The sequence below is a fragment of the Equus przewalskii genome, chromosome 3, assembly GCF_037783145.1.
Source record: "Equus przewalskii isolate Varuska chromosome 3, EquPr2, whole genome shotgun sequence".
NCBI lineage: Eukaryota > Metazoa > Chordata > Mammalia > Perissodactyla > Equidae > Equus > Equus przewalskii.
Window position 1 is genome coordinate 106278551 of NC_091833.1, and position 13937 is coordinate 106292487.

Here is a 13937-nt window from a genome sequence, read left to right on the forward strand (position 1 = left end):
AGCAGTGATGTCCAAGGTCAGTCTTGAAGGACACATGAGAGATAACAGGAAGAAGAGAAGGCAGACACTCCAGGAAGAGGTATCATTTAGAGGAAACACCTGCAGACTGCCTCTTCACGGGGCCTGCAAGGGCTTCTCTAAGGCTGGCTCCTAGGGTATAAGGGTGATGCCTCAGGAAAGATGAGGCTGGAGAATTGGCCAAATAAGTTTGCATGAGATACCAACATGTCCGTGTTTACATGGTAATTCATGGGGAATCAATGAAAAGTTTTAAGCATGGGAAATATATAATCAGAATTTTAGGAAACTATCTCAAGCCATGGTGTGATTTTTTTCACATTTTAAGTTTATTCTTAAGGATAAATATAGTGATAAAGGAATAAAGTCTTCTCATCCACCACGAAGAGGAGCCAGATTGCCCATGTAATGTAAAGTATATTGCTCCAAAGAAAGGCAAAGCCCCATCTCCAAACACTCTCTATCTTGTTCCTTCCACAAAGCCCCCTTGATCTTGGTTTTTCTCAAACAAAGCTAGCTTATTGCACTTGCCGTTCCTTCTTGCTGGAATATTCTTCCCTCAGATCCTGACAAGGCCAGCACTCCCTATTCATTCAGATTTTCTCCCAGAAAGGCCATCCCTCAATCAGCACCTGCTCCTGCCACTGTCTCCATCCCCTTGTCCTGCTTTGTTTTCTTTGTTGCACTTGCTGCTACCTGATGCCTATCTATGTATTTACCTGTTCATTTTCTCTCTCTCCCATGAGAATGTAAGCTCCATGCAGGTGGGCAGGAGATTTGTATCTTTCATAGCTTTATCTTCAGCTCCTCTAACAGTGCCTGACATTGTTCAATATCTGTTGAATAAATAAGTGAATAAAATCCAAGCTCTTCACAAGCCCAGAGACATGTAACTGACTGAACGGACCTGAAAATTCTGGCAAAATGGGTCGTCATAATTTCATGACTCTTCTTAGAATTAAATTGGCTTGATAATTTTATGTTCATAAAAAATCACTAGCGATTTCCATAACAAAGCCATTTTTCATGGACACATGCTTTTTGCTTGGTCTTGTGGGCTGGTTACAATAAGCATAATTAAAATGATAAATAAGAATGTCATTAACCACATGGGACCCAGAACTCAATCCTAAGGGGATTCCATGGGTTCTGACCCCTGTTTCACTAAAGTTTCACTTAAATGAGGAAGGAAAGTACTTACAAATAATGAATAAGTAGATGTGTGTCCACTGGCTGCTGTTCTCCGTGATTCAAGGCCACAGTTTTTCTGAGATACAGGTCCTTCTGCTCCATGTATCTGAAGGTGATGCTCAGCGTGTTGTTTCCAGAGACCAAAGCTCTTTGCAATTTGTCTCTTGTGAGTGGTTCACTTCCAGCCATAGAACTGGTTCATCTCCTGAGTGCTGACGCCTACAGTGGATGTTGGGAGACAATTTTCAACAGAGCTCTTGCAAGTAGAGGTGTTGATAACCTTTTGTTCAGAACAATCTTTCTGAGTAAATTTGTATAACAAATGGCCTTGGAAGATAGAGATAATGCCTCCCTTTGGAGCAAAGATTGGGCAGGTTTGCTTGCAGCCCCTTTGTAAAGATGGGGTTTCCTAATCTTGCGTTTCCTCTTCTATAATGCAAGCCGCTGTGAATTCAGGTATTGTGTGGCCCTCTTTGTATCTCTCTGGGAGAACTTGGCTTGAGAAACTGATAGATACAATGAAATGCTGATACTTCAGCCATTGCTATTGCTGTCCTTGTCTCTGTCCCAGGAATCTTGTGTCTTTAGCCAAGATCCATCACTGTGGCAGGCTAACTTGTTTACTTGCAGAGAATGTAAAATTTTATACCTTTACAGTCTTTCCAGTTGGCATTTGGTACATTTTTGTTGATTAGGCAGAATCTGTATGATAAAAAAAAGAAAGGCTGGTGACCAGGATGATGAAGTATCTGAAAACCACATCTCATGAAGATGCAAAGAGTTGGGTCTTGAAAGGACCCAAAGAGTTCAGCCTAAGAACAAAAGGCCAAGGGAGGGCATGACAGTGGTCTTCTACTCTTTGAAGAGTAATGTGGAAGAAAGAACGCTCTTTTCCTGGGCTGCTACAAACAATGCTGTCCAAACCAACATGAGGAAGACATATCAAAGCAGATTTCAGCCAATGGGTAAGGAGATATTCCCTTACCTGCAAGGAGCTGCAACTAACACACCTGAACTGATTGGATTTTACCATAAAGATCTAAATTATTTGGCTCAAACTCTAAGTACGCATACTCAATAATGGAATAGCTTTCCTCAATGGGTCCTGTGTTCTTGGATGTAGAAGGTATTTATACACATCTCTGGGATCATGTATGAAGAACCCACTCTTCACTAGATGAGAGATTGTTTCAGATGATGTCTTAGATTTCTTGAATAAGTTCAGATTCTAGAAAGTCTTGGTTATTTTTCTGCTGATGAATCCTTTCTAGACCATAGATCCAGGGGGGTTGGAATGCAGTTTTCTGTGTGGATGGGCCTGGAGCTTTAAGCCACTATATACACTTCTTTCCATACTATTCTGCTGACATCTTATAAAAGCAGAACTCCAGTCTAGAAAAGAACTGGAAACAGGTATGGGAAACCTGAGGCAGGTACAAAGTCACACTGTCTGCTTCACTATTTATTCATTCATTTAATGCATAATTATTTAGCAGGTACTAGACCCTGTACTGGGTATGGAGAATATGGCAAAAAGTCAAACACAGCTCCTTGTCCTTGAAGAATTCACATCCAGTTGGGTACACATATAAGTAAATCAACAATTAGAGCATATTTTCCTTAGTGCTAAGAAAGATGTGTCCCATAAAAGCAGATAGGAGGAGCAGATGAAGCAGCCTTAGGGATAGAAGGAGTTAGGGAAGGCCCCCAGAAGAGACTATATGTGGACTGAATCTTGAGGAACAAAGAAGAATTGAGCAGTTATAGAAGTGAGGCTAGGGTGTAACCTGCAGAAGGAAGAGCATGTCCTGAGGCACAGCAGTGTGAAACAGACTGCCATTTCCAAGGAACTAAAAACAGTAGGGTCTGTCCAAAGCAAAGGGTGCACGTGGAAGAATGAACAGGCTAGAGAATTAAGCAGGAGCCAGATCACAAAAGGCCTTGTGGGCCAGAGACCAGTAGACATGAACATGGACAGACATAGCTAGAATTTCCTTTCACAAAGATGACTCTGGCTGCAATGAGCAGGATGGACTGGAGGACGAAAAGACTTAGGGCCAGGAAATCAGTGAGTTGGTGGTTACAGTAATTAATTCAGGAGAGAAATGTTGAAGGTTAAACAACTGTGATTAGGGTACATTCTGATTTACAGGCATAAAAGTCTCCTGGATTTGCCTTAGAAACTTATGTGCCAAGAGTAATTCCAGGGTTCTGAATCTTGGATGCTACAGTCTGCCCAAAGCAGGACTCCATGACAAAATGAGCAGGGGCTGGTCCCACAGGTGGAGGCATCAGGTAAACCGGGTTGAGAGGGCAGGGACCATCCTCTCCCTCCTCATGAGTTTGGGCTTTTCCAGTTCCTCCAAAAGGCATTATGGGCCCTGGGTGCATCCTCCTGTGTCCATGGAGAACATTTGAAGACAGGCTGCAGAAATACTTCTGAAAGGGCAAGGGTTTGGTTGCTAGGAAACCAATGGCCGCTATTAACCACACCTACAGGGCAGCTCCAGATGAAGTCCTTTCTTTTTAGAAAGGAATTTCTAATTCCTCCCTTCAACTGCCAGTGCCTACATATTTAATTTCCTTTTGGGGTACAGCAGCCATCTGGCCCACTAACAAAGGGTTTCTAACTGATTATGCAAAGTGTTCAGAGCTAAAACTTGGCCAGATGTGAGACTTTCTTTTCTTCACCCCTCCTCTGAAATCAGAAAAAAAATTGGGCAGGTTTTATCTTTCTTTCTTTGGGGCTAAGAACAAATAACATTTTGACAGTATCTTTTAAAGTTTTCACTTGCATTTCTTTTTCTAAATGAATTTCATTGAGCACTCACAACTTGAAGCAAAGAACTGGACTAAGTATGGAGGTGGATAAGACAAAAATATGGAAATTTCCCCCTAATAGGTCATGATCAGGTTGGAGAGAGATGTCAGGCAGGAAACAAAAGTGGTAAGGGTCAGGCTGGGCTGGCTTTCCTTGTACTCATGTGGTCCAGCGCCAAGCACAACAGCACAGTGCCTTGTCCTTAGTGGGTGCTCAATACAAATTTAGAGCAGAAAACGAATCTCTGTTGAATCAGAGCTCATAGTACCCAATATCCCTTTGCACACACCATGGGTTCCTAACACACTGAACAAATAGTCAAAGCAATTCAACCACAGCCCAATGACATAAGCCCAGGAAAGAAACAGAAACTCAGGAGGGTAACCACATGAGGGAGCACCATGGTGAAGCTCCCAGCTGCGTTCTCACCCCTAGAGCTGTAACCAGGAAGTCAATCAAACCCGGAAAATCATTCTGGGTTGACTCGTGTCCCCTAAAAATTCATATGTGGAAGTCCAAACCCCAAGGACCTCAGAATGTGACCTTATTTGGAGATAAGGTCTTTGAAGAGGCGATTAAGTTAAAATGAGGCTGGTAGGGTGGTGCCCTAATCTAATATGACTGACTGGTGTCCTTTTAAGAAGAGAAAGGACAGCATGGTGCTTGTGCACAGAGAAAAGGCCATGTGAGGACAAGTGAGAAGGCAGCCTTCTGCATGCCAAGGAGAGACGCCTCATAAGACGCCAACCCTGCTGGCACCTTGATCTTGGACTTCTGGCCTCCAGAATGGTGAGAAAATATCTGTTGATTAAACCATCGTCTGCAGTATTCTATTATGGCAGCTGAAGCAACTCCTATAAGAATTCTTATACAGACCATTAAAATCTGGAGAGAAGCACACTTAATCTTATCCTTTTCCTCTTCTAATTGGAAATTAGTGGAAACCGCTTGTAGGGTAAGACTGGTGAGATGTGGGAAGGGAAGGAGTCACGAAGAGCACTGTGCTCCCATCAAGTGAAGACTCTAGGGTGCCCTGCTGAGTCAGAGTGATGAAGCCAAACGTACGTCCCTTCCTCCCTGGAGTTGCTTACTCTCCCTTACCCTCCAAGTAAGTAAACACCAGAAGAGGACATTTAACATAATCTCAGAAGTGAGAGCAGCCAGGAATTCTAATGGAGCTTTGTCTAATAGAAGTTTGCACATCAGCCAGCTGAGGTCCCTCCCTCTCTATCCCCGCCCCTTCTCCCTGCCCATCACCATTCAAGACCTCAGGATCCGGGAAAGATATACCAAAAGGAACACTCACTAGCCATTCTCAAAGATGACTCTGAGGAAAATAAGTCACTAGTAAAATATCAAAGCAAAGAGAAGTTTTGTCCAGAGCTAGTCAGTAAGAAAAAGATAAATAAAGAACAAAAAAGTGTATGGTAACTATACAAACTACAGAAAAAAAAAGAGAAATAAAAATACGTATAAAACATAGACAGAGAACCCAGTCTGGAAGAAAACATAACCCAAGGAACAGAAGGCAATTCCCCACCAGTGTTTCTAGTTATTGGACAACTAATAAGAGTGTGAATTCAATAAAAACAAGTGCTCAAAGATGAGATGATAAAGCAGTAGAACATGATGGAAAGGGACATTGCAGCCCTAAAGAAGAGAAATGGCTGAATAAAATACTTTCATTACAGAACTAAAAAATAAAACTAGAAAAGTAAGGAAGGGAACAGACATTGCTGAAAATTCAATTACTGAAATGTGAAAATGTGAAAAGAAAATGCAATGAAGGCAGATTACGAAGAGCAAAGAAAGTAATCAGATAGTTGCTAATAGATTGGGAGGGCAGGAAAAGATAAATCTGACATTCATTTGTTACACTTCTGTGTGGATAGGCTCTGTCTTCAATGTGTTTACAGACAATAAACAAACAAACAAGTCAGTATGTCAAAAGGTGATAGGTGCTAAGGAGAAACTGAAAGCAAGGTATAAAGCAGGCGAGTATGGTGGTGGAGGTGTTGCTCAGTGAAGGCCTCTTGCATAGGGTGACCCTAGGGTGAGACCTGAATGAAGACAGGGAACCAACCCCAAGGATATTTAGGGAAAGGGAGCTCTAGGGAGAGAGAAGACAAGTGTGGAGGCCCTAGGGTGAGAGCACGTCTGATATGTTTGGGGAGCAGCAAGGGAGACAGTGGGACTGGAATGGAGTCAGCAATGGGGAGGGTGCCAGGAGATGAGGCCAGAGAAGTGACAGGAGCCAGATTTGCAAGACCTTGTAGGCCATCATGGAGATTTGGGTGTGTATTCCATGGACTGTTTTGAGCAGAGGAAGGACAGGATCACTCTGGCTGATGTCTAGGGAAGAGACTATTGCGGATTGAGCATAAAAGCAGTGACATTAGTTCAGAAGCTATTGTAATAATTGAAACAGAGACGATGGTGGTTAGACCAGGGTAGAAGGGGAGATTGGTAAGAAGTGGTCAGATTCTGCATATATTGAAGGAAGAGATAAAGAATTTGCAGAAGGATCAGATATGGGATATGGAAGCAAGAGAGAAGCCAAGGATAACTCTAAGGTTTTTGGCCTCAACATCTGGAAGGATAAAGTTCCCATTTATGAGATTCAGAAGACTGTGGTAGGAGCAGGTTTGCAGTGGGACCCAGAGTTTTGGATATGTTGGTTTTGGATATGTCAAGTTTGTCTCTTAATTCAAGAGGAGAGACAAGGAGGCGGTTGATATCTAATTCTGGAATTCCAAAGAGAGGTCTGCTTAAAGATATAAATGTGAGAGTTATCAGTGCATAGTTGAAGTCCTTGAGGTGGAGCATACAACAAATAGAACTAAAAAATTATTCAAGGATGTAATGACATAAAAAAATTCATGGCTCTGCAGATTGAGAACTTGCTCTGCTTCAAGAGAATTTGATGCAGAGCGCCTAAGTGGAAAGAGAATGCAACGCCGAGACATGTCCTGCTTCAGTTGTTGAAGTTCAAGAATAAAAAGCGAACTTTTCAGGCATCCAGGAAGAACAGATAAGTCACAGAGGAAGGAGACAGAAGGTTGACCACAGCATTATTCAATAGTCAAAGGTAATAGACCAATGTCTACATTTTCTGGAGTTTGTGATTTGAGAATGTCAGATATAACTAAGATGTTGTTCAAGAGCAAGTCAGTAGGCAGATATTCTTAAATAACTCACATAACTCAGGAAATATTGCACCCATGAGCTCTTACTGGAAAAAAAGTTGCTTGAAAATGAAATCAAGTCACTTAAGAAATGAATCAAAGTACAGAACTCAGGAATGGAGGATGTGGTAAAAACTAGCATTGAGTCAATTTATATATAGACCTGATACTAAATAATGGTGGGAATTATTATTACAAAGCAGAATGCAAATATAAAAACCTTGACAGTGTAAAAATGATGCTCTAACTAACAAAAATCAGGAGGTGGTGGGAGGAAGCAGGAGGGCGCTAATGGCTTTGTCGTCTATGGGAGTCAATCGATGCTGCCTAAATCGAAACTTGTAGTTTGAAAACATCTAATGCCTCTAATTATGATCTTATTAATTTTATTTCTTAACATGAGAATATTTTTAAATGTCTCCTATGGTAAAGATTCATTTCAGGATTAGCAATTCCTTTCATTTCATTTTAATTACTTTGTTTTGAAAAACAAATAAAATTAAGCACTTTTAATGAAAAATAGTGCTAAGAGTATGATTTTATTTTTAGGAAAACATCTGCCAATCTATCATCTATCTATATTTATGTATAGAAAAACATGTGGAATAATATTGACCTAAAAATATTGATGGCTAGTTTGGGGTGGGATGATTTGAGGTGATATTTTAATTTTTTTGTGTGCTTTTCTGCATTGCTTGAATTCACAATGAACATATATTTTTTTTACAAAAATAATATCGTATATTTCTTTAAGAAAAAAAAAAAGTAACCATGAGAGATTTCTTGCTTGTGGCTGCCAGAATGAGCAAGAAAGGAGATTCTTGTGGGATTGGTCAGTAGGAAGGCTTCTTGGAGGAGTGGATTTAGCATTTTCCAATGGGAAAGAGCTGGACTTGCCTAAGGAAAGGAAGAGTGTATGAAGCTGTGGAATCATATAGTGTATGTGTAGTAAAGGGTTAACTCAGCAGACTCAGGGTGTTCAAATTCTGCATGTTCCAAAGAAAGGACTGGCCCTCGACCGGCTTCTGGGAGATAATCTCTGAATCCTTGGAAGATCCTGCCTAGTAAGAGTGTCTGTGTACCTGGGCCTTGGCCCATACCAGAGAGTTCAAATAGCTTATGTTAACAATGTGATTTATGTTGAACACCTGTTTTTGTTCTGCTGGGCCTATCCTGTATGAGTTCGACCTCTGAGGGGGCCTGAAGACTGAGCAAAGATCAGTCACATGGGTACTCCATGACTGGCATTAGTCTATGTGACTGGCCCCCAGTAAAAACCCTGGACACCAAGGCTTGGGTGAGCTTCTCTGGTTGGCAATAACTTGTACATGTTGTCACACACCATTGCTGGGAAATTTAAGTGCTTTCTGTATGAGTCCACTGAGAGAGGACAACGGGAACATGGCATTGTCTCTCTTGGACTTTACCCTAAGTATCTTTTTCCTTTGGCGATTTTAATCTGTATCCTTTCACTGTAATAAACTATAACCATGAGTAAAACAGCTTTTCTGAGTTCTGTGAGTCCTTCTAGTGAATCATCAAACCTAAGGGTGGTCTTGAGGACCTCCCACAGGACATCCCCCCACCCCCCCGACCCATTACAGATGAGAAACTGAAGCTCAGAGGATTTATGTGACTTGCTCATGATCACACCGCCAGTAAGTAAAAGAGCCAGGACTTAACCCCTGGTCTTCCTGGCTATAAAGCCTTACCTTTTCCCCTACAATAGAGATTTGCAAACTATTTTTGTTTTTAGTACTTTTTAATACTCTGGGATATGTATACACGAAAATTTAACAGAACTCCAAATATACAAGTTAATTACTAAAAATATGGTACCTTCTTTGAAATGTAGGTGAAAGGTTTTGAGTTGTATTTCTATTGGGTGGGAAAGTTTGTGTTATATCGTCTGGTCCCACGCACCCACCCCCCTGGCAGCCAATGAAGCATTATCATGCTAAACTAGACCTCTGGGGATGAGGCTGTAAACCTACACCAGGCATATTTTCTTCCTTTAGACTGACCACCTTCTGTAGCCTTCTCTAACTGCCTAACTCCTTTACTGTCATCTCAGGCTTCATGTGTTCCTGAAAGTTACTCTTTATCCCTCAGGCCATAGTTCAGTGGCCCTCTGTTTGGGATAATTAAATGTTCTGGTTTGCCTGAGGCTGTCCTGTTTTTTAGGACTGCAAGTCCCATGTCCCAGGAAACCCCTTAGTTTCACATAAATTGGGATGGTTGGCTACCTACTTCAGTCTTCTGTCACAGTACCCCTCAAACATGAGTTTTGGGACACTAGTTTTGTCCAGGTGGGCATGAGTCACTTGGGATCTTGTTAAAATACAGACTTTGATTAAGCAGGCCTGGTGGGGCCTGAGATTCTGCATTTCTCACATGTTCCCAGGAGATGCTGCTGCTGGTCCTGCTGGTGGCAGGACCACACTTTGAGTGGTGAGGGATGGAAGCACAGTTTGCTTTCTGTATCTCAGCAATTACTGCAGTGGATTGTAATTTCCTGTTTGTTGGTTTCCTCCATTAACCTGTGAATTCCCCAAGGAAAGAACTGTGTCCTAAGCCTCCGTATTCCTGATCCTAGCAGAGGACCCAGAACAAAGTTGGTGCTCAGAAGATTCCTTTTGGACGTGTAGAGAAGAGAATAAAATTCCATAAGAGGGGCCCAGGATTCATGTCTGAGGATCAGCAAGGACCAGTATGAATCCAATTATCTAAAGACCCTTGTATGGGACCATGAAAGAACCCAATGGCCGGCTAAGGACGGAATTCTTGATCTAGCCTGATGTCTGCCGTGTCCTCACACTGAGTTACACCCTGAAAGACACCACTGGAGGGCATGACCAGGGTCTAGAGGACAAGAGGGAGCACACAGGTCTGAGATGGGATGAGTTAACTTCGTTTGAATGCTCTGAAAAAATGGATGCTAGGAAATGCACCCTGGACTGTGCTATTAAATACACTGGGGCACAAACTGTTTTCTCAAGACCACTCCTCACACTCTGAGATGCTGCTTTGTGGAAAGGAAATGGAGCCTGGGCTATTTTGACTCTGTAATTCCAAACTGGCCCATTAATAAATCCTATATTGTCTTGATGATTTGTGTCAGGTAGAAATCACACAGCCCTTCATGAGATGGCTTATTCTACAGAGGAGGGAAAGGCTCCGAGAAGTTAAGCAACTTGCCTAAGGTCACACAGAGAACAAGTTGTGCCTTTCAATTGCAACACTTCAAATCCCAGATTAAAAAGCCATTGTGTGCCAACCAAGGGGCATGTGCATTGTGTTCCCATTGCGGTATTTTCAGGGTATCTGGGAAATGGCATTGTTCCACTGTAAACAGAACTATCAAAAGCTTAGAAAAATTGAGCTTCACAGAATGCTAAAAGAAATGGCCATTTGGCCAATGACCTCTGAATTGAGCTGATTGAATCTGCGGGGGGCATTGCCTGGAGCCGGCAGGACTGCAGCCTGACATAATTCCTCATCTGTTCAAGGGATAAAGGGAAAAGCAAAATTGCCCCTTATCTGGGAATCCCCCTTATATGGAGGATTTTGACTAGACCTTGATGTTAATTAAATTGTTTCTAGGGCCTAATGTATTATATGTAATGTTTGCTTTCTAATGACCACCAGATGGTTTTCCAGTGCTAATGAGGGGTGTGTAATGATTCCCAGATTCCTAGTAGAAGCTGTAGAAGTCAGCATGCTGTCAACCAAATGGATGCTCCGGGTAGACTTAGCGCTCCCCAGGGCCAGCCACCAAGCCAGGACTTGGGCAGCAATGGGCCTGGGGATTTGCCACACTACTGGTGTTCAAGTTAGGCTCATGGCAAATGAGGGTGTACTCAGATGACACAGACTTCACCATCAGCACGCAGTAGGTAATGGATGGAGCATGCTTGTTGAATTCCTAAAAGGATGTCATAGTTGGAATGGATCTTAGAGTCCAGATTTGCCTATCTTTAATGACTATGAGAATCTTCTTTTATTATTTAAGAAATAATAAAATTATTATTTTTTTACATTATCATTGAAGTCATATCTCTGCAGAAAAAATAGAAGGTATAGAGAAGCAAGAAGAAAAGGAGGAAGAAAGAATGAAACGAAAGAGGCAGAAAAAGAGACAAGAAAAGTAGAATAGGAAAAGAAAGGAAAAAATAGATCAATTTGTCTAAATCTGATTTGGCTGAAACAAGTTCATTCATGAGTCATTTGCCATTTCACATGTTTGTCTTAAATTCAATATCTTTTGTGTCTTTTTGGACCTTACTCTTTGTCCTCCCATCTTTTTGGCATTTAAGTATTCTTAACAAAAAGGCACTTCTAACTTAAGAGCAATTTTGACTTATTTTCATATATCTAGTTAGGATTTACCAAGATTGCAATGTCTTATAAATAATAAGCATCTGAAAGAGGGGTAATTTTAGCAAACTACTTGTAGATATTTAGAGAACTGGTCCTTAGGAAAATTGATTTTAGATGAAGTGGCTGTTATCAAGCCCATTACCTATGTGACAAATCTCCGTATTTGGTTTCTGTCTGTTCAGTCTTTTTAAATTTTTTTTTAGGACGATCAGCCCTGAGCTAACATCTGAAGCCAATCCTCCTCTTTTTGCTGAGGAAGACTGGCCCTGAGCTAACATCCATGCCCATCTTCCTCTACTTTATATGTGGGATGCCTGCCACAGCATGGCTTGCCAAGCGGTGCATAGGTCCGCACTTGGGATCCGAAACAGCGAGCCCTGGGCCACCAAAGCGGAGTGTGCAAACTTAACCGCTGCACCTCTGGGCCGGCCCCTGTCCAGTCTTTTTGACATGGGTTTGCCCATGTCACTGTAGAGTATTGTGTATTTATATATATATATTCACGCCTATATGTATATTCATACATATTAAATGTATGTTACACGCATATTTTATACAGCTATATTTAAACAAACATGAGATTTTAATTTAAAGCCTACTCAACTAAGGGAAACTATATGTCACTAGAAATTCTGTTATAGTGTTACTTTAAATACTTGCGTAGTATTTGAGTCCACTGATAGGCTCCTGTTGCATATTACAGTTATTTCCAAAGTTCTGCTCTTACAAACAGTATGCTCTATTGCTTGTGTTTTTTTTCCCCTTAAAATATATCTCAAGCATCTTTTTGTTTTTAAATTTTTTTCCGTTTTTTTTTTTTTTTTTTTTGAGGAAGATTAGCCCTGAGCTAACATCCACTGCCAATTCTCCTCCTTTTGCTGAGGACGACTGGCCCTGAGCTAAACATTCATGCCCATCTCCCTCTACTTTATATGTGGGATGCCTGCCACAGCATGGCTTGACAAGCCGTGTGTAGGTCCATGCCCAGGATCTGAACCAGCGAACCCTGGGCCACTGAAGCAGAGCATGCAAACTTAACTGCTGTGCCCCCAGGCTGAGCCCTCAGGCATCTTTTAATGACAGAATGTACAGATGATTCTATTGGACAGTTACATAGTAGTCTACAGAGAGGATGGGCCATAATCTTTTAAATCTATTCCTCATTCCTTGAGATTAAACTTGTGTGCATGCAGAATATTTCCTCAGATTCAATTCCTAGAGGTAGTATGCATATTTTTAAAGCCTGTGACACACATATTCCCACAGTTCCCTCCAGAAAGGTTGTGCCAATTCCTCTTTCCCCCAGTGGGTATGATAATCACATTTTCCTATGTTGTTCTCAACTCTGGGTTGTTCTTTCTTTTTTTTCCCCTTTAATTCCAAAACAATACATGCTCATTTTTAAAACAAAACAAAACAACCTAAGAATACAGATTTATAGAGAACAAAAAGGACAAAAGTGCCTTCCTTCCCTGCATTTCTTCCCCTAACTCCCCATCCAATTTCCCTTCCAAGAGGGAGTTCTCTTCAAATTTGGCAGACGTGCTTCCACAACATGATCTTAAGCATTTACACTGCAGGTAGCTGATCATGAATGGAATCAGATGATATATATATTCTATTGCTTGCTTTCCTTTCTTCACCTAACAATATATCTCAAACATCTTTCCATGATAGTATGGATCAACGATTCTTTTGAAGAATTACATAATATTCTACAGAATGGATGTGCCACAAGTTGTTAAAACTATTCCTTTAGCGTCCATATATTCATTATTTCTATCATTTAAAAAAGTGGCCAATTTGATAAATAGAAAATTTATGTTACTTTTTTCTTCATGCATATTTCCTTAATTTCCAATTTTGGTAAACATTTCTGATGTACTTATTGACCATTTGTATTTCTCTTGTAAATTGTCAAGTCACATGTTGAGGCAGACATTTCTAATAATATGTTAGACTACTTTTTCTGGATCTTTTGCTTTCTAAGTGGGGCTGAATGGCTGTTTCTTGCCCACTGAATGCGAATGAAGGAAACGTGTATCGCTCCCAGGATGAGGTGGTTAAGAGTGGATGTGCCCCAGAATACAGTGGAGACACGTGTTGGAAGGCCTGGGTTCCTGAGCAACTGTGGAGAGCAGAGGCCCCCTATCGACTCACATCGGACTGTGATGGAAGTGAGGAATAAATTTAGTGTTAAACCACTGAGATGGGGCTTGTTTATTACAGGAACTAGAATTACTTACCCTGAAAAACATACATATGGGCTTTTTCTATTTTCAAAAATTATCCCCGGCCCTCAAATAATAGCAGTTTTATTTTTAGTGTTTAGGAATAAACAT